The sequence below is a fragment of the Mustelus asterias genome, chromosome 11, assembly GCF_964213995.1.
Source record: "Mustelus asterias chromosome 11, sMusAst1.hap1.1, whole genome shotgun sequence".
NCBI lineage: Eukaryota > Metazoa > Chordata > Chondrichthyes > Carcharhiniformes > Triakidae > Mustelus > Mustelus asterias.
Window position 1 is genome coordinate 49,184,047 of NC_135811.1, and position 24,126 is coordinate 49,208,172.

Below are 24,126 nucleotides of genomic sequence, written 5' to 3' on the forward strand. Positions count from 1 at the left end.
ATGTTTACAATATTGGCCAAATATGATTTGGACAAAATAAACTTGAGAAGCTCCGGACAGAAACTTTCAGAGATCTTGTCCTCAGAGCAAGATGCCAGAAAATTAATAGTGGACGGCCACATACAAGAGCTTCCCACAGACCTCAGACCATTTTGGCTGTATCATGTTGAAATTAGCATTTCAAATGAAGTCATTTTCAAGGACTGATAAGTGCTGCTACCAAAACTGTTTTGTCAATATGTCTTTCCCAATTATATCAAGATCACAAAGGAATTGAAAGGACAAGATGAATTGCAGGTAAGACAGTTTATTGGCCAGGGGTCATGGAACGAGTTGTGAGGAAGTGCAATGTCTATTGGGAGTGTCGGAGGTTTTCACAAGATACATGCATTTTGCTGGCTTCATGCAGGAGGTTTCTCTGTATTAATACAGTTCAGCAAATACAAATTACAAAGAAATAGCCGGAGACAGTAGTTTCTGGTTGAAGACGTATTTCATTGACACAGGCCTGGCTTCCACCATAGAGGGAGAACAATTTTTAAAAACTCAAATTACTCTAATTAAATTATCAAGAAATTCTGTAATTATAATTCTGCAGAAATCATCTGCCTGCCTACACTGTCCGCCTTAATAGGATGGACCAATCATGTTAATATGGATTATTTGCCTTGGCCGATTATATCCTGTTCTCTGGCAGCATGAGAATTCATTGGTCTGTAGAATCTGGAAGCTCCACCACTTATCTCTTCGCAACCTCTATTAAGTAGGTAATAGAGTTCAAAGGTGTCTTTCCGTCCAGTCTCTCCGTAGTTTCCATCCTCACTGTCTGCTAAGCATTGCTTATCAGTAAAAAGTGAATTGTCTCATTCATTTATTGTCTGGGAACTTTACTGATAAAAACTAGGCCCTGTGGCCTAGTTTTGAAAGAATGTGGTACATCTTACTTAGCTTTCATCCCATTGTGCCTTGGGGCAGTCTGTATTTGACCAAGCTGTACAGAATACTTTCAAAAATACATATTTAAAATGTCTAACAGTGGTTATATGTGTTTCTATGCAACTGTACTTTGTACTTCCAGGTAAATTGTTTGGTGTATATCATGACAGGAAGTGATGCAAGTTAACATGTGATAGAACAGTTGGAACAGTATCAATTGGCAAGTAACATGTGGATGAAGAGTTTTCCCAGTATCCTGTTAGTCTTCAATTTTTAAAAAACTCTTTGTTTAGATTACACATCACTGTCCTAATGAAGGGAATTTAATCATAATACCCAACATAGGGATATCAAGGAGCTAATATTTTAACATAAGGTTTTGGAAATAAACATGCATTAGAATCATGAATGTAAAACTAATGAGGGCATTAGAATCATAAATATAAAACTAATAAGCTTGCCAGTAATTGATTGTAAAGCTCAAGGATGAATTACATCAGTGAATTCGACTAAAACATGAAAACTCGATTACAGTGTAACTTGAACATGGTACCATTATGAAGCCATGCATTGCTTCAAAGAGCAAATTATATAAATGTGTATTAAATTTGTATTGAATAACAGGGAGGTTAGTCTAGGAATTCTGCCAGATGAATGGGCCCCATCCAGCAGAAATACCAGTTCTAACCATCATGTAAAATGCTGCATAAGTTTAAAATATAGCTTTGCATTGCTAAGCGCCAAGGAAGCAGTTTTTATTGAGGAGCATACCTTCCGATAGCTGAACGAACAAATGACAAACTATCATTTAAGATGACAGATTGTAATTCGATTTGAGAATGTTGTCATAATAGATTAACAAGTTAAATATTAAATGAGATCATGTAAAATTAATCGTTGGCTATAACTAAGATAACCAGATGGCATAATTCTCCACATTTTTGGCAGGAAAGTTGAGATCTGTGGAGGAAAATCGAGGAGCTGTCGGATCACCAGATCTTCATTCCGCCGAAGTTTTGTATTGGTCTAAACTATGTCTTTAGTTCTTTGTATAGTTTGCATGTTTTATAACAAAACTCGTTTTGGAAATAAATTATACTCCACTTCAAATCTGAGTTTCGTTTACCTTTGCCAATATTATTAAACAGAATTACTTTTTAGTATTTCAAAAGCAATCCGGTCACCGAATCAGAATTCACCACTACAGTCCTTAATAGGGTGATTTATTATTTAAGTTAGTTGCCTGTCTCAGTATGGTGAGAGAAGCCTCTCCGGTAAATCTGTCAGCTAATCTTAGAATTATCTTTGAACTTGTAATTACAAAACAGAACATTGAAAATCGGAATCAATTTCCCAGGCAAATCAGGGATACATTTGAACATTGTCTTATCCAGCCTGCTGCAGTTCACGGAGAGCACTTTGAAATTCTTCATTGTGACGATCACACTCCAGGGCTCCCTCATAGAATTCAATGGCTTTTGATTGCCTGCCATCGAGTTGGTGAATTAGTCCCAATATACCAAATGCAATGCTGTCTCTTGAATATTCATCCAGTCGATCTGCAGCAATTTGTTCCAATTTGGCACGGCATTCTTCATTCACCTTGCTCGGAACTTTGAGTTTTAAGCATTCCTTGAAATGGTGAATGGCATTAAGCAGGGAATTCTTCCTGTGCAGTTGGTATTTTCCATAGTCCCAGTGTAATAATTGCCTATTCAAACGGTTGCAATCTTCATTTCTCAACAGGTTTTCATAGATTTCATCGACTTTGGAATATTCTTCACATTCTTTATAGATTTCCACCAGATTAAGTATTGCAAAATATAGTGAGGGTTTCTGATCAAACGCTGTTTGAAAATGGTACTTGCACAATTCAATCAATTGCTGTCTTTCTTCACGAGCGTAATATGAGTGGGGTTTTCTCTTCAGTGCAAGCAGCCTATTATTGTAACATAAACCTATCTGTTGGTGAAGGAGTGCAGAATTTGGTTTTAAATTCAGAGCCTTTTTCAATATCTGCAAGGCATAATCGACAGATCCAACTTTCCTTAAAGCTTTGGCTGCGTACTGAATTATATATGGATCATCAGGCGAATTCTGTAGCACTTCTTCCACTAATCTGTAAGCGTCATATTTTCGTTTAAGTTCCTGTAACCGAAGAGCCAACATGACCTTGAGAAGAGAATCATTTGTGCTCAGTGCTAACGCACGGTGTAATTGTTTCACTACTTTGCAGTCTCCAGGAAGAGGTGGATCACCTGAGGTTTCTTTAATTCGAAACATAGCAGTTGCGTGAGCTGTATTCCATTCAATGTTCTCAGCATCTGCGGCCAGTGCCTTCTCAGTACATTTACTTGCCTCTTTGTAATACTTCCAGCCAAATTTCAACAGTGACCAGCCCTTCTCCCCGTACACTTCAGGTATCATTGCTGTATACCGAGAGGCATCAGGGAATTGTTGACAGTTCCTCTCCACTTTGTCGAGGTAGGACTGAGCCTCTTCCAGTTCTCCGACATGATAATAAACCCAGGCTGCGTTTCCATAGGTGACAATGCTCCACTTTTCAATTTCAGATTCATGATTCTTCCTCAGAATCTCTTCCGCTTCCCATAAATTATTGAAAGCTTCCTCATGGTTTCCTCTCACACAGTTCACAAAAGCAAGTGCATTGTAAGGCATGGTTTTGTATTTCACACGATCAGACTCGATTGTATAATTTAATCGTTCCTGCAAATCATCCCACTCAACATTTTCGACGCGCAGATCCCACGTGAAGTGACATTGTAGCTGAAGTAACTTCACTTTCAGGGAGTCCCTTTCGGCGTCACTGTAAGAAATATGTTTAAATACTAATTATTTTTATTGAAAGAAATCAGTGGTGGGTTAATTATTACACACTCGCAATGCCTCATCTTGTCAGCTTGGATCTTGTGGGGAGCATGAAATGGTTTCAATTGGATTTTGAATTTGAAGCAAGCAAGGAATGGGTTTGGGTTTGCCGGCTCCTATCTGAGTATTGGCTTTGTAACTTTAAATATGGAACCCATGGAGAATCTCAGGAAAGCTGCAGCTCAATAGAAGTGAAATGATAACCAAATGCTGAAACTCATAAATAACAAGAAGATCAGACAGGAAGATTTCGGCTGGACTACAGAACCTTTGCTGTACCGCCATAATGCACTTTAACAGATCAGGATGTTGAATTTGATGATGAGTCATGATCAAACTGAATGGTGGAGAAAGGTCGAAGGGGCAATTGTCCTACTCCTGCGTTTAGTTTCTACGTAACATCATGACACCAAATTGTCCCCCCACACTAGCCAGAATCACAATCAACCTGAAAACAGGCACTAAAGATTCACAGCATGAAGGCTTAAGCAGCACAAAGGCATCTGGGGCTCTGAAAATCATAGAATCCGGACAGTGCAGAAGGAGGCCATTCAGCCCATCGAGCCTGCACCGACCACAGCCCCGCCCAGTCCCTATTCCCGTGAACCCATGTATTTATCTCAGAATCCCCCGACACGAACGGGCAATTTACCATAACCAATCAATCTAATACTCACATCTTTGAACTGTGGGAGGAAACCCATGCAGGCACAGGGAGAATGTGAAAACTCCGCACAGTCACCCAAGGTCAGAATTGAACCTAGGTCCCTGACATTGTGAGGCAGCAGTGGTAACCATTGTGTCACCGTGTGTGTTATATAGCTGTGGACAGCTGAAGGAAATACATTCGATGAGGCTCCAGCATTTCATGTCTAAAGTGATGACCATTTCTACCTTGTTGGAACCAGAAGACATTCACCTCGTTTAACATCTAATCTGAACCGTTGCACCTCCAACGCCGCTCTCAGTGCTACCCACTACCCACTGGCTCGGAGAAATCAGCATCAACACTGAGTGACACACTAACTGTGTCTGTTATCCCCATATGAAAATCTCTCTTACCCCAGGATGATGAGAACGAAGGGGTTCAACTTCACTTTCACTTCTGATCGACTGCAAAACAGAACTAAGTATGTTCAGCTCTTCGAATATATTTATACAGTCTCACGTTCTGTGGAGAAGTGCAATTTTGCAGGACTGGGATTGCAACTGGAAAGTGAAAGCAACTAATTGCTTATTGTCTGCAGGACATGTGTTAAATGTGCAAATTTGTGTTATCGCCATAAGGAAATATCATCTCTCCACCGGAATTATTTTCTGTTCATGTTGTTTAGAACTTGCTGTGTGTGCTTCCTCTGTTGACATTCTTTCTGCTGCAAAGTAACAGTTGCTGGACTTCATAACAGAACTAATGCTATGGTAATTGATTTGGGGCTTCAATGATAGGTGAACAATTCCCATGAACTGTGCCCCAGATGTATTGACACCAACATGCATTCAGCGCGACTCAGCTGAAAAACAATGGCAGGATTTTCCAGCCGGGCTCGCCTCAAAACCAGAAAATTCCGCTCAAGTTCAACGGACCTTTGTATGGTCTGCTCCTGCCCGCTATGTTCCCGTCACGGACAGGACGGGAAAGATTCCCATCCCCCAAACGCTTTTGTTTCACATACAAAATTGGGCACAAAAAGTATCTAATTCCCAGCACATGGTACCACTCTCCCAAGGATCCCTAGTGGATCATGATTTTCAAGCATCCTTGACAACCATCTCAAAGGTGCACGAGGCTGCTCCATATGATTTTTTGTTGGGGTGGGGGGTGGTGGTGGGGGTGGGGGGGGGGGGGGTTGGGGGGTTGGGTGGGGGTGGTTGCTGGCATCTGTTTCGGGATTATTCCCGGAAATTTATCAATCAAAAATAGATCAAGTGTTGGGGCAATGGAAATCAGATCAGTCGAACCCACCTCTCACCATGACTTAGAAAAACTACACAGCAGCCATTGTTATTTAAACATTCAATTTGGCCTTCACTTAATGTTCTACACTCAAGCATATGCCAGATAATTAGATTAATTCTGCTTTGTAATTCAACCTTTTAAATCAGCACCCACAACATCTGAGAGACTGAGACTACAAGAAAAACATTGTTCCCAATGTCTCAATGTCCACTAATTTAATCGTTCCTGCAAATCATCCCACTCAACATTTTCTACGCGCAGATCCCATGTGAAGTGACATTGTAGCTGAAGTCATTTCCCTTTCAGGAATTCCCTGACAGTCTCACTACAAGAAATATGTTTAAATATTAATTTGTTTTATCAAACTTTCAGCAAAAAATAGCACTGGAGAAATTATTACGAACTGGGAAACGTAGAAACTCAGAGAAGCTGATGAGCAGTTCCATAAAACTGACAACTGAAATGGAAAGCAGAAGCTGAAACTCGCAAACAACCAAAAACAACAGACAGGAAATGGCTGATAAAACCTGGGATCATTATGATCAATTTTAACCCCACCAGCCCTATTGCCCTCCACTAGCCGGAACCGCAGCCTCCCTGAATATAAGAAGAAGAGAGCCAAAACCAACATCCAGAAGCCACAACCTACCATTACCATGGGATTTGGAACCTGGTTTAGCATCCGACCTGAAAGGAACCCAGTTGAGAAAGGAAGGTTAACACTGAGTGACAACTAACACCTTTACTGTATCTGAAATAAAAACAGAAAGCCCAAGATAAACTCAGCAAGTCTGAGGGTGCGAGACGCTTTAACACCGTATGATTCTTCTTCACTATATTGTTATCATCCTTTACTGCATCTGTTACTTTCATAGTAAAATCTCTCTTACCCCATGATGATCAGTTTGAACAGACTCAGTTGCTTCTTCACTGAAGCTTCCACTGATCAGCTGCAGGAACAGAATGAGCTGCGATGAGCTTTTCAAAGATATCTTTATACCTCCCACGTGTTGGTTCAGTCAGATGATTTCACAGAATTCTACTTGAGATTCCAAACTGAATTCGCAGCTTGCTCATCCACAGAAACTGTGTTAAACCTTATCTCAGAAACATAGAACATAGGAATGGGAGTAGACCATTCGGACCTTGGAGCTTGCTCTGCCATTCACTATGATCACAGCTGAACATCCAACTCACTAACCTGATCCTGTTTTCCCCCCAGATCTTGAGCCCATTTTGACCTAAGAGCGAAATCCATCTCCTTCCAATGTCCCACCAGCGAGAATGGAGAATTTGACGCTCAGCCAAAACTCCATTCACTGCCACGGGACCAGAGAGTCCCAGCCAGCGGCGAGGTCAGAGAATTACGGCCACAATATTTTGGCCTCAACTGCTTTCTGCGCCAGTGAATTCCACAGACCCATCACTCTCTGAGTGAAGAAATTTCTCCTCTTATGAATTCGAAACGATTACTCCTCATCCTTAGACTATAATCTGTGGTTCTGGTCTACTCCACTATCAGGAACACCCTTCTTGCATTTGCTCTCTTTGTCCTGTTAGAATTTGATAGGTTTCTATGAGGTCCCCCCAGTTCCTTTGAACTCCACTGAATATAATCCTAATCGACTGAGCAATCGACTCTGGTAGCGATAAAAGGAAGACAGATTATTACTTGAGTGGGTGTGAATTGAGAGAGGTGGATTCTCAACCAGACCTTGGAGTCCTCGTGCACCAGTTGCTGAAAGTTAGCACTCAGATACGCCAGGCAGTAAAGAAGACAAACGGTATGTTGGCCTTCATAGCAAGAGGATTTGACTGTAAGGATATTGATGTTTTGCTGCAATTGTATAGAGCATTGCTGAGGCCACACCCGAGTATTGTGTGCAGTTTTGGTGTCCTTATCTGAGGAAGGCTGTCCTTGCTATAGAGGAAGTACAGCAAAAGTTTACCAGGCTGATTCCTGGGATGGCAGGTCTGTTATATGAGGAAAGACAGTGAGGATTATCTTCACAGGAGTTTAGAAGAGTGAGAGGGGATCTCACAGAAACTTATGAAATTCTAACAGGGTTAGACAAAGTAGATTCAGAAAGAATGTTCCCAATGGTTGGGTTGTCCAGAACTAGGGGTCATAGTTTGAGGATAAGGGGTAAACCTTTTAGAACTGAGGTGAGGAGAAGTTTCTTTATCCAGAGGTGGTGAATGTGTGGAATTCACTATCACAGAATGTAATTGAGAACACAATGTTACCCAATTTCAAGAAAAAATTAGATATAGCTCTCGGAGTGAAAGGAAACAAGGGATATGGGAGGAAGGAGGCATCAGGATATTGAATTTGATGGTCAGCCAAAATCAAGATGAATGGTGGAGCAGGCTCAAAGGGCTGAATGGCCTACTCCAGCTTCTAGTTTCTATGTTTCTATGTAACCTCTCCTCAGTCCTGCCATCCCAGGAATCAGCCTGGAAACCTTTGCTGCACTCCCTCGATAGCAAGACCATCCTTCCTCAGATAAGGGGACATAAACCGCACACAGTATTCCAGCTGTGGTCTCACCAGGGCCCTGTATAATTACAGCAAGATTTCCCTGCTCCTGTAATCAAATCCTCTCACTACGAAAGCCAACATATTAATTACCATCTTTACTGCCTGCTGCATCTGCAAAATGACACATCTCCCTCCCCTCTGACAGAATTATTTTCTATTTATGTTAGAACTTGCTTTGTGCTCTCTGTTGATGATCACTTCTGCTGCAAAAACAAATGTAACCCCACTATTTATGAAAGGGGGAGAGGGAGAAAATAAGGAATTACAGACCAGTTAGCCTAACATCAGTAGTAGGGGAAATTCTAGTGTCTATTATAAAGGCTGTGATAACAGGACACTTAGAAAATATCAACAGGATTAAACAAAGTCAGCATAGATTTGTGACAGGGAAATTGTGTTTGACAAAACTCTTGGAGATTTTTGAGGATGTAACGAGTAGAATAGATTAGGGACAACCAGTGGATGTGGTGTATTTGGATTTTCAGAAAGTTTTTGATAAATTCCCACCGAAGCAGTTAGTGTGCAAAATTAAAGCACATGGGATTGGCGATAATACATTGGCATGGATTGAGAATTAGTTAGCATACAGAGAGTAAGAATAAATGGTTTTTTATTTAAGTGACAGCTGGTGATGAGTGTGGTGGCACAAGGATCAGTGCTTGGGCCCCAGCTATTCCCAAATATATCAATGATTTAGATCAGAGAGAAATGTAATATTTCCAAGTTTGCCAATGACACAAAACTTGATGGGAATGAGTGGTGCGGAGACTGTTAAGAGGCTTCAAGGTAATTTAGACAATTTGAGTTTGTGGGCAAATGCATGGCAGGTGCAGTATGAAGTGGATAATTGTGAGGTTATCCATCTTGGTCGGAGAAACAGAACAGCAGAATATTATTTAAATGGTGATAAATTGGAAAATATTGATGTACAAAAGGGACCTGAGTATCCTTGGACACCAGGCACTGAAAGTAAACAAAGTTTCAGCAAGCAGTTCAGAAGGCGAATAATATGTTGGCCTTCATTGTAAGAGGATTTGAGTACAGGAGCAAGAATGTATTGCTGCAGCTGTACAGGACATTGGTTATACCACACCTGGAGCATTGTGTGCAGTGTTGGTCTCCTTATCTTAGACAGAGTGCAGCGAATGTTCACCAGACTGATCTCTGGGATGGCAGGATTGTCATATGAAGAGTGATTGGGTCGACTACACCTGTATTCACTGGAGTTAAAGAATGCCACGAGCTCTCGTTGCAACGTATTAAATTCTGACAGGGCTGGGAAGACTGGATGCAGGGATAATGTTTTCTCTGGCTGGGGTGTTTCTGCAACAAGTGAACACAGCCTCAGGAATGGGGTGGGCCATTTAGGACTGAGAGGATGAGAAACCTCTTCACTCAGAGTTTGGTGAACTTGTGGAATTCGCTGTCACAGACAGCACTGGAGGCCAAGTCACTGAATATATTTAAGAATAAAACAGATGGAATTCTAGACCTTAAAGTCGCTAAGGGATATGAGGTGAGTGTATCAGGATGACATTGAGATATAGAAACGGCCATGATCATATTGAATGGTTGAGCAGTTTGAAGGGCTCAATAACTTACTTTTGCTCCAATTTTCTATGTTTCTATCTGATGGGGTTCCACCTGCACTTGAACAGAACTGGGATCAATGTCCTGGTGGGGAGGCTAACAGGTGCTGTAGGGGAGGGTCTAACTTGGCAGTGGGTTGGGTCCTGGGGATAGTTACAGAGAGGAGGACAAAGGTGTGTTTAAAATAGGAGGGACAAACAATGACAGAGCAAAGAATAGTGGGAGCCGGAGTTAGATGGAGGTTAAATGTGAAGCTGATTATCATGGTGTTAGACGACATGTGCGGGTGTTCCAGCCGCACTCACCCCAAAGCTGGAAAATCCCGCCCGAGGGCAATGGACCTTTGCATGGTCCATGTCCCGCCCACTCTGATTTCCGTGGTGTGCGGGATTGGAAAATTCCACCCCATGTGTGTTCATGTGAGGAGTATTACTGAAAACGATGATGAGTTACTGGCAGAAGTTGTCACAGGGGACTATGATAGAATGGCTATAATGGAGACCTGGCTTAAACATGCATACTAAACTTTCCTGGGTGCAATTGATTCAGGAGGGATAAAGGAAGGTTAAAAATTGGGATCAGGGTGGGAATGCCAATATTGATCTCGGATTCCATTACAGTTCCAGAGAGTGATGAAAACCTAAAGGATTAAAAATTATTTGGTTGGAAAAAGAGCTGTTACATGGCTTGTGTTTACTCTAAACCCCAAATTGTGGGAGGGAGACAGAGGAGCAAATCTGTAAGAAATATTGAGAAAGAAATTGCCTGAGCAACAGTTACATTCACTGCAATCATCCTTATTTATGTCTGTATCACACATGCCTCGAGGCACAGTTCATTTATTCCGATGGAAACACAAGAGTTATGGAGGCAAAAACTAAGGTACAGCATATTGCAAAGGCCAGTGGCAGGCTGGAAGATTGGGAAACTTTCAAATATAAACAAAGGGATACAAAAAAAGGGATGAATGGATTTTTTTCTGCATGGCAAGAAGTAACTCGTGGGCTGCCACAGAGTTCGGTCCTCGGGCCCCAGCTATTTACAATCTATATTAATGACTTGGATACAGGGATAGAAGGCTCTCTAACCAAATTTGCAGATGACACAAAAATAGGCAGGACAGGAAGTTGCAATAAGGAAATAAGAATCTTACAAATGGATATGGATAAGTTAGGAGAGTGGGCCAAAATGTGCCAGATGGAGTTTAATGTGGATAAGTATGAGGTCATGCATTTTGGTCGGAAAAATGGGAAGGTGACTTATTATGTAAATGGAGAGTGACTTTGGGGTGCTCCAGTGCAGAGGGATCTGGGTGTCCTCATTCATGAGTCACAGAAAACTAGCATGCAGGTACAGCAGATAATAAAGAAAGCGAATGGAATGATGGCATTCATAGCTAAAGGAATAGAATATAAAGGTAAGGAAGTATTGTTGCAACTATATAAGGCATTGGTGAGGCCGCAGCTGGAATATTGCGCACAGATTTGGTCCCCTTATTCAAAAAAGGATGTAATGGCATTGGAGGCAGTTCAGAGGAGGTTCACTAGATCGCAGAGATGAGAGGTATGAAGAGAGATTGAACAGTTTAGGCCAAGACTCTCTGGAATTTAGAAGTATGAGGGGAGGTCAAATTGAGGTATACAAGGTGATAAAAGGTCTGGATAAAGTAGACGTGGAGTGGATGTTTGTGCTGGTGGGGCATTGGAGGACAAGAGGTCGTAGACTTAGGATAAGGAGTTGCAAATTTAAAACAGAGTTGAGGAGAAAATACTTCTCCCAAAGGGTTGTGAATATATGGAATTGCTGGGACAGTGAGTACATTTAAGGAGGAGTTGGACAGATTTTTAAGTGGTATTGGTTGTAGGGTTATGGGGAGAAGGCAGGAAAATGGGGATGAAGAGCATATCAGCCATGATCGAATGGCGGAGCAGACTCAATGGGCCAAATGGCCTAATTCTGCTCCTATATCTAATGAACTTTTGAACTTATGAAGCTGCTGCAGATGTGCTGATTTTCCACCTTTGATGATTTCAGGTGGAATGCATCATTTTCCATTACTTTAGCACTCGCGAGATGGTCAGTGGAAATGTTGAATCTGGAATGGTTTTGAGAGCTTCCTCAGTGACAACATTGTCCATTACATCGAGTTGTGATAGTGCTTCAATCACTGTTCCAACTGCTGGTTCGATCCAGTGATGATCATCCTTGTCTTTATCTTCAAGGAATCTGATTTGGTTGTAGCTCGGTCTGTTGCTCTCTTACTTCCTTCATAGACTCCTCCAACATCGCTGGATTCAGCAACAGATTCTTCACTGCTGCAGAGTTTCAACCTGTATTGTTTGGTGCAGTGATGTGCATTCTGCTGAGGCTTGTTTCCAGACACTCTGAGAACATCTAGATTTTATTTGCTGAGGACTTGTAAATCACGAGGGTTTCTTCATCATTGTGCTGTCATATACCTTTAAGGGTTCAGAGCCTGACATCACTGGAAGAGTAAGTTTGTCAAGTGATCCAGTTTTAGTTTTCCTTTGGCCTTTGGACAGAGCACACACGCACAACTCTGCTGGTGGTGTCTTCAAGCTTTCTACCTGGATACATCTGTTCTCCTCTACATAGTCTGAATAAAGGAACCCGCAACATGTTTACCCTTATGAGTGATTGGTGCCTTTATATCATTGTAAATACTCAACATTTTGCATAGCCATCAGCTAACAGTCTGACAGCCAAATTCAGTGCAGGCACAACATGTTGAGTAGCCTTAGATCATGCTACATAGCCTGAGACATCCCTCGACATTTTGGTCAGACAGCTATGAAGTCGCTTTGACAGAGAGTGTGGAAATCTCAGTCTCGTCATTGAACAGGGAGGCTTTGAAGGCACAGTGCAGAGATAGTGCTTAAGCAGAGGGTTGGAGAAGCAGAGAGATCCCTCATGGTGAGCTGGTCAGTTCTGTGAGAGGGACAGTGTGTCAAACCCCACTAGCACAGGGTTAGCTCGATCGGGAAAGGTGAGTGACGCGGGTGTGGCATTGATCGTAAGTGACTAGGGGAGAGTCAAACAAGAAGGAACAAAAAAGAACCATCATAAAGATCAGGCCTGGGAATGTTGCTGTTATAATCGATAGAGCTTCAGTAAAGTGTGCGATAGCAGCTACAGCCACATTCATCCCAGGTGCTATAAGGAAAGAGGGGGTCAAAGAATATTATCAAAATGTGTCCAAATTCCCCAGTTTAAATTGGGATGCAGTTGACCTGTTCTCCCAATTCAAAATGTTTAAACAGCATACAGGTTTCTTCATTCCAGAGTGTCTGACCCAGACAAGCACGCCATAAAAATTCATCTCGTCATTGGGACTGGATGTCAATATAGGCAGAACACATCAGGATTGAAATCAAAAGAGCCAAAGGATTATCGAATGGACCACATTGGAAGACCAGTTCAGAAACAGGTTAAACGTTCATATTCATTGATTAGTGTTCACTTCATTTCAACACAATACGCCAAGCAAAGCTGCCACCCACACTCAAAATGTTATTTTCAGTTTATTGGTGTGCCTACTGGTCACTGTGAGCAATGAGAGAAACTTCCAGATATTGTTAACATTACAAGATCTTGGTATATCAGCAAATTACCTTCAGAGACTCAAGATCCATCTGTTCCATTAACCTACGTAATGATAACTCAACATTAAATAGCACGAAACATTGAAAATAGTTATACTTCTTCAGAAGCTTGGAAATTATATCAGAAAGGAAAGGGGGATGCTGCGAAATGCCTTAAAGGGACAGCAGCATGGCATCACGAGAAAGAAAGTATGTTGTCGATCCAATCTTTTTTTCACATTTGCCTTTTCTCTTTGTAAGTAAAATGTAACCAGTTGTGGTGTAGACAATTGAATGGAGATCACCAAGTGGCAAAACACGTAGCACAGAGGACACCAGGCTGAAGGGAGAAGAATTCTGACTGAAGATAGCATTGCTGGGACTAATATTGGGCATTTTAAAAATAACTGAGCAGGAACAGGCGCACAGACTTGCCAGGATATCCCATTGAGGGAATGACCCAGACTAATTTCTCGCAAACAATCTTCTACAACAATTCTCAGAGACAATGGCTTCACTGGATGTGTTTAAATGGCTTTCTTCATGCCTTATCAAGGTGCAGAGCTGGTTTTCACCTGGAAACCCCCCATGCCGAGAGCAACAAATGACCACAGGTGCTCTTGTGTGGCCATGGTGGGATTGGTAAGACACTGGAACCCAACCAAATGATCCAATTTGAGATATAACCTTATATGTCAAGGGGTCTATGTAGAAAGTGTTAATAAAGTCACAGTGCACAAGGACATTGATGTTGCAGCAAGGAAAGTGTGACTTGGTCAGTGGAAGTTTCTTTTTAGCGGACTGACCACACAGGAATGAATTCCTGCAACTGGGTCTTACTCGGCAGCTGCTGTTGGAAGTATTTACCATTGCCTCATGGGTTAATAAAGGGATTCCACATAAAGTGAAAATTGGATCCAAAGTTGTTTCACAACATTGACACTCAGTACAGGGTGTGGACATTACAGGGAGTGAGAGACCCTGGCTGCGATTCTCCCATTGCAACCCACAACGTTTCTGTTGGGTCGAGGTGGGAGAGGCGCATCTCCAGCCTTGAACAGGAATTTGCGCCTGTGCTGGGAGCGCACGCGCATCTCCCAGAGCCGGCGAACAGTCGCAAGCCAGACCCCGCTGAAAACCGGCGGGGAGACAGGAAAGTCATTTAAATCTTTTTAAAATATGTTTTAAATATGTATATTAGTTAATTATCAGGACCTTTCAGGTTCCAATTAAATCTCCCACCCCGCCAGGAGTACTTCATTTTGTCGGGGTTGAGACTAGCTCCCCATGTTCGGGGAACTAGTGGGAGACCCTGCCGGAATAAAGGGGGGCAATCGGGGCCCCGCAGGGTGTTGGGTGGCGGGGGAGTGCTCCATGGGCATGGGCACCCTTGTAGTGCCAGCCTGTGCCCCCTGGCACTGCCCAAAGGCAAAGTGCGCATGCCTAGGGGGCACCTTGGCACTGCCGACTGGGCTTTGGGCAGTGTCAAGGGGGCGGGGCCTATTGTGGGTGGGGCCCAAGGGCGATCGGTGGAGATGGGGGAGTCCCGCTGCGACTCTGCACACAGATCGGTCTGGGCTGGAGGGAGGGCAGAGATTCGGGCGAGTTGGGGGGCGGTGGGCCAACAAGGGGGGAGGCCTGCCTCTGTGGGGGTCTGACCCTGGGGGGTGGTCAGCTGGGGGTGAGGGAGGTGGGGGGATTGCCACTGCTGGGAGATGGGGCCTGGACATCGTGACGCTCAGGGCTGGCCCAGGAATTGCTGTGGGGGCAGCGATTGGGCTATGGAGGGGGGGGGGGGAGCTAGGAGGAGCAGCACTGCGGGGGTCCCGGGCTGGCCAGCGATCGAGCTGGCCAGTAAATGGGGAGACTGACAGATCGGGACCACTGCGCCTCAGCAGATTTCCAGAACTGTCAAACTCCAGCGCGAATAGGCCCCGCCATCCCCCCCCCCCCTGAGTTTTGAATGGTATTCACAACTGGGACCTCTTCAGTGCGCAGAGTGCGGAGATTCAGGTGAGAAGCCGAACTGACAGAACAGTCAGGATTTAGAACAGTTCTCCCACCAATTCAGCACTTTTGGGAGAATTGCGGCCCCTGTTGCTGAGTCTCACTGATTTCTGGGACAATGAGCCCAAAAGGTGAAGAAATGACAAAATGAACTTTGGATGGGTTTGTCATGAACTGTATGGCAGGGAGATTGCCTCAAAAACAGAGATGGGCACAGATTATCCTGGAGGGAGATGAACCAGTGACAGGGCTGTACAATGGAGACAGGCGTCCCCTTTTTGGCCAGCTTTGGGAACAGCAGTATGACTGATGGCATTTCAGTGGCAGGGTAGGAGATATGAGGCTGAGGCAGTAAAACACAGGCAGGAGCTTGAGGAAGAGAGATAAGAAGCTCAGTGATAGTGAAGCGGTTATGCAAGGGTTAATGAAACAGGGGAGTGGAGATTTCATTTACAGGCAGAGAGTTCCACTGAAGGCCAGCAAATTAACTCCACGTCGTACAAACAGCCAAGGTATTCAACTGCAATACCTTGAAAGTAGACCCCCTCACTGGGGAGAAGGACTCCCCAACCTGTTCCAGATAAAGTCCATCTGAGAACCAATCTGCCAGAAATTCAACCAGAGTCAGTCTAACAGAGTGCTGAGAATGTCTCACTTTACAAAACCCTCCATCAATGTGAAAGCTCCAGCTGCATCTGAGAAACTACACTCCTCACACACAAGAAACTGTGCTAATCACACACTGTCACAGTATCTTACCTTCATCTCTATTCAATCTGTGTGTGGAGAGAGTTTGTGTGAAACGAGGGAGTGGACACTAAATTCAGGGGAAATGTGTGACAATTCATCATCTTCTTTAATCTTAAATGCACAAAAAAATCGCTGTTAATATTATTAAATGTGGAGACTCACTGAGGACGAGAGAGCCCTCACCTCTGACATTCAAACACACTGACCAGAGGCAGGAAAGGAAAACACACAAACTCGGGGCGGGATTTTCCGTCCCTGCTCGCTCCACAGCCGGAAAATCCTGCCAGAAGTCAACGGAACTTTGCATGGTCCGTGTCCCGCCTCCGACGATTCCTTTGTTGGGGGGGGGGGGGGGGGGACACAAGAAAATTCCACCCATGCATGTCTGTAACACGATGAATGATTCATAGAGATTGTTAGTGGGTGAGTGATGTGATGCACTGGGCAGTGTGTGAGTCGAGTGGTTCAGTTGCTGGGATGTGGCATTTGGAAGATTCATTATCTGAATTTTGCTTCTTGTATCATTGAACCTTAGGCAGCATAATATCCAGGTACTCGGGGTTAGATTCCTGGCATTGACTCCCAGTGTGATCTGGCCCCATCTCCTGTGGAGAGTTTCTCTGGAGAGCCTCCAATAGATAGATCACATCTCGACTCCTCTCCACCCACTCCACTGAGGCCTCCAGTGCAGTGCCAGGGAACATGGGCAATGATCGTGCCTTTCCGGCCATTCTCTCTTTTTCCTGCTCAGAATCTCTTCCACAAACAATTCCAGGACGTGCTCCTGACACAATAAGTCAGTCTTGCTGGATAGCTCCAAGCGATACTCTGCTATCACAGAATGTGCCCCCTGCTGGAGTGAGCAGCAACACAACAGTGTAATTAACATTGGATTCTGACACCAGTCAGACAAATTCAAGCAGCACAAATTTGTCTACATTCGAAGGAACGGGTACAGATTAATCAGATATCATTCTCCCCGTCCCCATTGTTGTGGACTAACTATAAGTGAACCCCTGTAATCTTTTTGTTAATCCAGAGGACGTGACTGAGTTACTCAATGCATACTTTGCATCTGTCCTTCCAAAGGAAGTGGGTGAATTGAATGTACCTGTGGAGAAATAGTTATGCTGCAGGGCAGCATTGTGGCACAGTGGTTAGCACTGCTGCCTCACAGCGCCAGGGACCCGGCTTCGATTCCTGTCTTGGGTCACTGTCTGTGTGGAGTCTGTGTGTTTTCCCTGTGGCTGTGTGGATTTCCTCCAGGTGCTCTGTTTCCCGATCACAGTCCGAAAAACATGCTGATTCGATGCATCGGCCATGTTAAATTGTCAGTGTGCCGGAACAGGTGTCAGAATGTGTTGACTGGGGGATTTTCAAAGTAACCTCATTACAGTATTAATGTAAGCCTACTTGTGACACTAATAAATAACAATGTTGAATAAGATCATGCAAGATCAAGGAAGGATGGCAGATGCATCAGGACACACGCCACTTGCTAATTCACTCCAAGTCGCACAGCATCTGCACTTGGAACTATAACACTGTTGCTTCACTGTGGCTGGGTCAGACCCTGGAACTCGCTTCCTAACAGCACTGTTGGTCCATCAACACCATATTGGCAGCAATATTTCCAGAAGACAGATCACCATCATCTTCTGAAGGGCAACTTTGGATGCAACCGATCCAGAATAGGTGATTTCAGACAAACAGAAATCTTTAAATTGCCTCTTTTATTTAACTGTTTCAATCGGAGTTAATTTCTCTGCTGTCTCTTTCTTTATGTGTGGCTCCTGTCGTCACCGGAGTAACTGTTGTCATGTGATCATCCTGAAGCAGCAGTTTCGGTTAAAGGCTCTTGCACAGGGGTGCTTTTCATTTGCACACTTTGGAAACTGTCTGCTTTTGTGGCGACTCTGTTAAGTTTTTGCAACAACTATATTAGTGTGTATTGTAACATGACACCATTTTGTCACAAGATGGCACTGTTTATCATGATCAAGATGACGAGGTTATAGGTCATTTAATCAATGCTAAACAAAGTCAGGAACAACTTGTTGGAATGTGTGTAATTCGCACACTTTGGAAATTGTCTGCTTTTGTGGCGATTCTGTTAAGTTTTTGCAACAGCTATGTTAGTGTGTATTGATGAATGAACACCGCTCGACAATCACCAGGCAAGACTGTTCTCTTCCTGTTGGGGAGCACTTCAACGGTCACGGGCATTCGGCCTCTGATATTCGGGTAAGCGTTCTCCAAGGCGGCCTTCGCGACACATGACAGCGCAGAGTCACTGAGCAGAAACTGATAGCCAAGTTCCGCACACACGAGGATGGCCTCAACTGGGATATTGGGTTCATGTCACACTATTTGTAACTCCCACAGTTGCGTGGACCTGCAGAGTTTCACTGGCTGTCTTGTCTGGAGACAATACACATCTTTTTAGCCTGTCTTGATGCTCTCTCCATTCACATTGTTTTGTTTCTTAAAGACTTGATTTGTTGTAAGTATTCGCATTCCAACCATTATTCATGTAAATTGAGTCTGTCTTTATAAGCTCTGTTTGTGAACAGAATTCCCACTCACCTGAAGAAGGGGCTTAGAGCTCCGAAAGCTTGTGTGGCTTTTGCTACCAAATAAACCTGTTGGACTTTAACCTGGTGTTGTTAAACTTCTTACAGTGTGTATTGTAACATGGCACCATTTTGTCACAAGATGGCACTGTTTATCATGATCAAGATGACGAGGTTATAGGTCATTTAATCAATGCTAAACAAAGTCAGGAACAACTTGTTGGAATGTGTGTAATTCAATAGGTTTCCCAAAGAGGTTCTGAGTCTTACATGCTTGAACAGTAAGTTTTTATATTTTTTATATACTTTTCCAATTCAATCAAATCAAGTCCAATTCAGAGTCTCAACAAGTTGAGACATTTCCGATCCAGGCTGGCAAGACAGGGCAAGCGACCATTTACCCTGTCCTGGGCCTGATCTACATGAGCCAAGCTGATTGGAGGAGGGAAAGCAATTCCTCCTCCAAGACTTGAGCTCATTTGCATCTTAGCCAAAAGGCCGAGATGCCGCTTTAAAAAATTGCTTCATATGAAACATATGAAGCTTCAATGTAACCCAATGACCTCAACCAAGTGCAGCATCCGCTTAACTACTCAGCCTTTTGGCTAAGATCAAGTGTAGTATGGTCAGCAGCCCATGGTCAGCCACACTTGGTTGAGGTCATTAGGTTACACTGAAGCTTCATATGTAGCAATTTTTTTTATCCCTTCTTGGCCTTTTGGCTAAGATCAAGTGTAGTGTAGGCACCCCATTGTTGGCTGCTCTTGGTTGAGGTCATTGGGTTACGCTGAGGCTTCATATGAAGCAATTTTTAAAAGCGGCATCTCGGCCTTTTGGCTAAGATGCAAATGAGCTCAAGCCTTGGAGGAGGAACCTCCCCCTTCTCCAATCAGCTTGGCTCATGTAGATCAGGCCCAGGACAGGGTGGTTTGGTCGCTCGCCCTGTCTTGTCAGCCTGGATCTGAAATGTCTCAACTTGTTGAGACTCTGAATCGGATTTGATTTGATAGAATTGGAAAAGTTTTTTTTTTTTAATTTTTTTTATTGCTTCTCGGCCTTTTGGCTAAGATCAAGTGTACGGTCGGCGCCTGCCGCCTCAGGGAACAAGAAACCCACCGCAAAAGAAGCTGGCACGGAGAAAGCTTCTGAAGCAAAGGTGGACCCCCCAGTGCAGCAGGATGACGACACATCCACACCACCACCAGCAGAGGGCGCAGAGGACATGGCGCAGGAGAACGGAGATCCCGAGGGCCCCTGGCAGGTGGTAAAGAAAAAGAAAAGCACCCTGAAAAGGAAATCCTGCGCAGCTAGAGTCTCCAGGGGCGACATCTCCTCAGACGAGGAAAACAAAGCGGGCAGCCGACGAAGCATCAAACGGCGCATTAGAAAAGCGGCACGGGAACCACAACGGACTCGGACCAACGACCACAAAGCAGCCGGGGACCATCCAGCCGACGGATGCAGCAGTGCGGCCGAGGCCCCCGAAACCCCGGACAACAGGAACGAGGACACCGACAATGCCCAAGGCGGAGATCGGCCCGCAAGCCCAGCACCAACTGAGGGCTACACGACACCGACCATGTCACCCAGTCGTGGTCGGGGACCTGAGGCAGGGTCGGACTGCTACCTCAGCCCTGCAGCCCTGCAGAATTTCGTCAGCACCACAGAAATGCAGCACCTGGAGGAGGCTGACTGGAGGACACGTAAGAACTGACAAACCTTTTAAACATTAAAATGTCTTTAAAGTTTGCATCTTTAAATGTTCGCAGTGTTAAAGATAGTCTGAGATGTGCGGCCAGCTTGTCCTACCTGGCCAAGGTCAAGGCCGACCTGCTGTTCCTGCAGGAGTGTGGAATACCACACCTCAGCAACTACAGGCGCTGGTCGAGTGTGTGGTCCCACGGACCGTCCATCTGGTCAGGTGGGAACGACTGCCGTTCATCCGGCCTAGGCATTCTGCTGCGAGGAGGCAACTTCACCGTCTCCGAAGTTAAGGAGGTGGTGGAAGGATGCCTCCTCGTAGCAGACGTCACGTACAAAAACTGCCCTCTCAAGCTGATTAATGTGTATGCCCCGGCCGTCAAGACCGAGCGGCTGGCACTTTTTGAACAGCTGCCACTGCTACTCACCACCTCCAGGCCAATCATACTGGGTGGGGATTTTAACTGTATCATTGACAAGGCCGGCCGATCCAACAGGGCCGAAAGTAAACTGGACGCTACGTCCAGAGCCCTGCTGGAAACAGTCAAAGATGCCAAGCTGCTCGACGTCTTCAGCGATCTAGCAGACGGAGGGCAGCGTAGATACACGTGGTCGCGGCCAGACGGGTCTGTCCGCTCCAGGATCGACTTCATGTTTGCATCCCGCGCGCTCACGGTCAGGTCCACCGACGTCAAGCCGGTGTTCTTCTCTGACCACTGCCTCCTGCTGGCAGACTGTCAGCTGGAGGAAAACCAGAAAGTGGGCAGGGGATCCTGGAAGCTTAACGTAGAACTGTTGACCCCAGAGAACCTCGAGGAACTCAAGAGGGTTTACCACGGTTGGAGAACCGTGAAACCCTTCTTTGAGTCTCCATCGCTCTGGTGGGAAACCATCAAGGGCAACATCAAGAGGTTCTTTATCCGAAAAGGGGTCCAGGAGGCCAGGGAGAGACGGGGGGAAATGTCCCGACTCCAGAAAAGCATGCAGGAGCTACTCCAACTGCAGTCGATGGGGGTTGATGTCAAGGAGGACCTCCGGGAGGTGAAGAGCCAGCAAGCCTCGCTCTTTGCCTCGGAGGCCTCCAAGGTTATCTTCCGGTCCAGGGTCCGCTCCGTGGAGCAGGACGAAACGTGCTCGCGCTTCTTCTTCCAGAAGGTGCACAGAGAAAACTCTGTGATCACAAGCCTGAAGGAAGAAGATGGCTCTGTAAGGTCATCGCAGTCTGACATTCTGAGGATTTGCAAATCCTTCTATGCCGGACTGTATGACCTGAAGCCAACAGACAGCACGGCCTCCCAGTCTTTCCTGTCGTCTATCACGCAAGTCTTGGACGACGGCGAGCGGGAGAGCCTGGACAGACCGGTAGCTCTGGATGAGCTGACAAAGGCAGTCGAGTCCCTTCAGAAGGGTAAAATTCCCGGTAGCGACGGCTTACCGGCTGAGCTTTACTCGGCGTTGTGGGACTTGACGGGCCCGGACCTCCTGGAAGTATACGAGAGTATGCTTCTGGAAGGCAGCATGTCAGAATCCATGAGGAAAGGCATCATTACCCTCATCTACAAGCAGAAGGGGGAAAGGGAAGAAATTAGAAATTGGAGACCTATTTCACTATTGAATGTGGATTCCAAGATTCTGGCCAAGGTCATCGCCAACCGGGTCAAGTCTGCTCTGGGGTCAGTAATCCATCCTGATCAAACCTGTGCTGTACCCGGCAGGAAGATCTCTGATAGCCTCGCGCTACTCAGGGATACGATCGCCGACGTGCAGGACAGGCAGGTGGACACCTGTCTCATCAGTCTAGACCAGGAGAAGGCGTTTGACAGAATATCGCACACCTACATGATGGATGTGCTGTCCAAAATGGTGTTTGGGGAGGAAATCTGCAATTGGATCCAACTGCTCTACACAGACATCAGTAGCGCAGTTTCAATCAATGGGTGGGAATCAGATATGTTTCAAATCAGGTCTGGAGTCAGGCAGGGCTGCCCTCTCTCCTCCGTCCTTTTTGTGTGTTGCATTGAACCCTTTGCCGAGGCCCTCAGAAGCGACCCAGGCATCAAAGGGGTTACAATCCCAGGCAGCGGAGGGACGCAAGTCAAAGCCTCCCTGTACATGGATGACGTGGCTGTTTTCTGCTCGGACCCCTCGTCTGTTCGCAGGCTCCTTCAAGTCTGTGAGCAGTTCGAGCTGGCCTCGGGGGCCAAAGTCAACCAGGGTAAGAGTGAGGCCATGTTCTTTGGGAACTGGCCTGACACATCCTTTGTCCCCTTCACCATCAAGGCAGACTACCTCAAGGTGTTGGGGATATGGTTTGGAGCGGCAGGGGCATGCGCCAAAAACTGGGAGGAGCGCATCGCCAAAGCCAGACAAAAATTGGGATTGTGGGAGCAACGCTCCCTCTCCATTACTGGGAAGAACCTTGTGATCCGATGCGAGGTTCTGTCCGTGTTGTTGTACGTGGCGCAGGTGTGGCCTCTCCCCAAGTCCTGCGCAGCAGCAGTGACCCGGGCCATCTTCAAGTTCATCTGGAGATCAAAGATGGATCGTGTCCGGAGGGAGGCGATGCACAAATCTCCAGAGAACGGAGGGAAAAACGTTCCCAACGCCGCCCTCATCCTGATGGCCACCTTTGTGTGCGGCTGCATCAAGCTGTGTGTAGATCCTCGGTACACTAACAGCAAGTGCCACTATCTTTTGAGGTTCTACCTGTCCCAAGTGTTGCGGAGGATGGGTCTGGCCACATTGCCGCGGAACGCTCCAAGTAGTTGGACCGTACCGCAGCACCTGTCCTTCGTGGAGAAATTCTTCCGGAAACACACCTTTGACCACATGGCTATCAAGCAGTGGTCAGCACGTAATGTCCTTGAGGCCCTGAGAGAAAAGGAGACGGCAGATTCTGTCGGATGGTTCCCTGAGCGGACTGTCAATGTCATTTGGCAGAATGCCTCATCACCAGAACTCACAAACAAGCACCAAGACCTGGCTTGGCTGGTGGTGAGAAGGGCACTCCCCGTCAGATCCTTTATGCACGCCCGAGGGCTCAACCTCACCGCACGCTGCCCTCGAAGCGGCTGCGGGGCTGATGAGACGGTCGCACACCTCCTTGTGGAATGTGCCTTTGCAAAGAAGGTCTGGAGTGAGAGGCAGTGGTATTTGTCGCGGTTCGTCCCGAGCAGCTCGGTGACGCAGGACTCTGTGCTCTACGGGTTGTTTCCGGGGACGCACACCGAGAGAAATATCAACTGCTGCTGGAGGGTCATCAACGCGGTGAAGGACGCACTTTGGTCCGCCCGAAACTTGCTGATCTTCCAGCTGAAAGAATTGTCCTCGACCGAGTGTTGCAGACTGGCACATTCCAAGGTCCAGGACTACGTGCTCAGGGACGCGCTCATGCTTGGGGCAGCCGCCGCCAATGCACAATAGGGAAAGGCCACCGTGTAAAGCATCTCAACCGAGGCAGACCGAGGGCCGGGTAACTGCAGAATACCCTCGGCCTGCGTAACTGTGTGCCAACCTGAAAAATAACGGCACACAGTAAACTCTGACACATGTATACAGTTTTAAGAAATGAAATGTAAT

At 45.6% G+C, this 24,126-nt stretch overlaps 1 protein-coding gene and 1 pseudogene across 3 annotated transcripts in view; both read right to left on the bottom strand.

The window, feature by feature from the left end:
• The window catches only part of lipf (lipase, gastric), a 911,257-nt gene that overhangs the window by 240,651 nt on the left and 646,480 nt on the right, over positions 1 to 24,126 (bottom strand). The window lies entirely within an intron of this gene.
• LOC144500911 (interferon-induced protein with tetratricopeptide repeats 5 pseudogene) lies at positions 294 to 4,941 on the bottom strand (annotated as a pseudogene). The gene is made up of 2 exons (XR_013499018.1): positions 4,888 to 4,941; positions 294 to 3,763 (listed from the first exon to the last, which is right to left on the bottom strand). The product of XR_013499018.1 is annotated as an interferon-induced protein with tetratricopeptide repeats 5 pseudogene (transcript).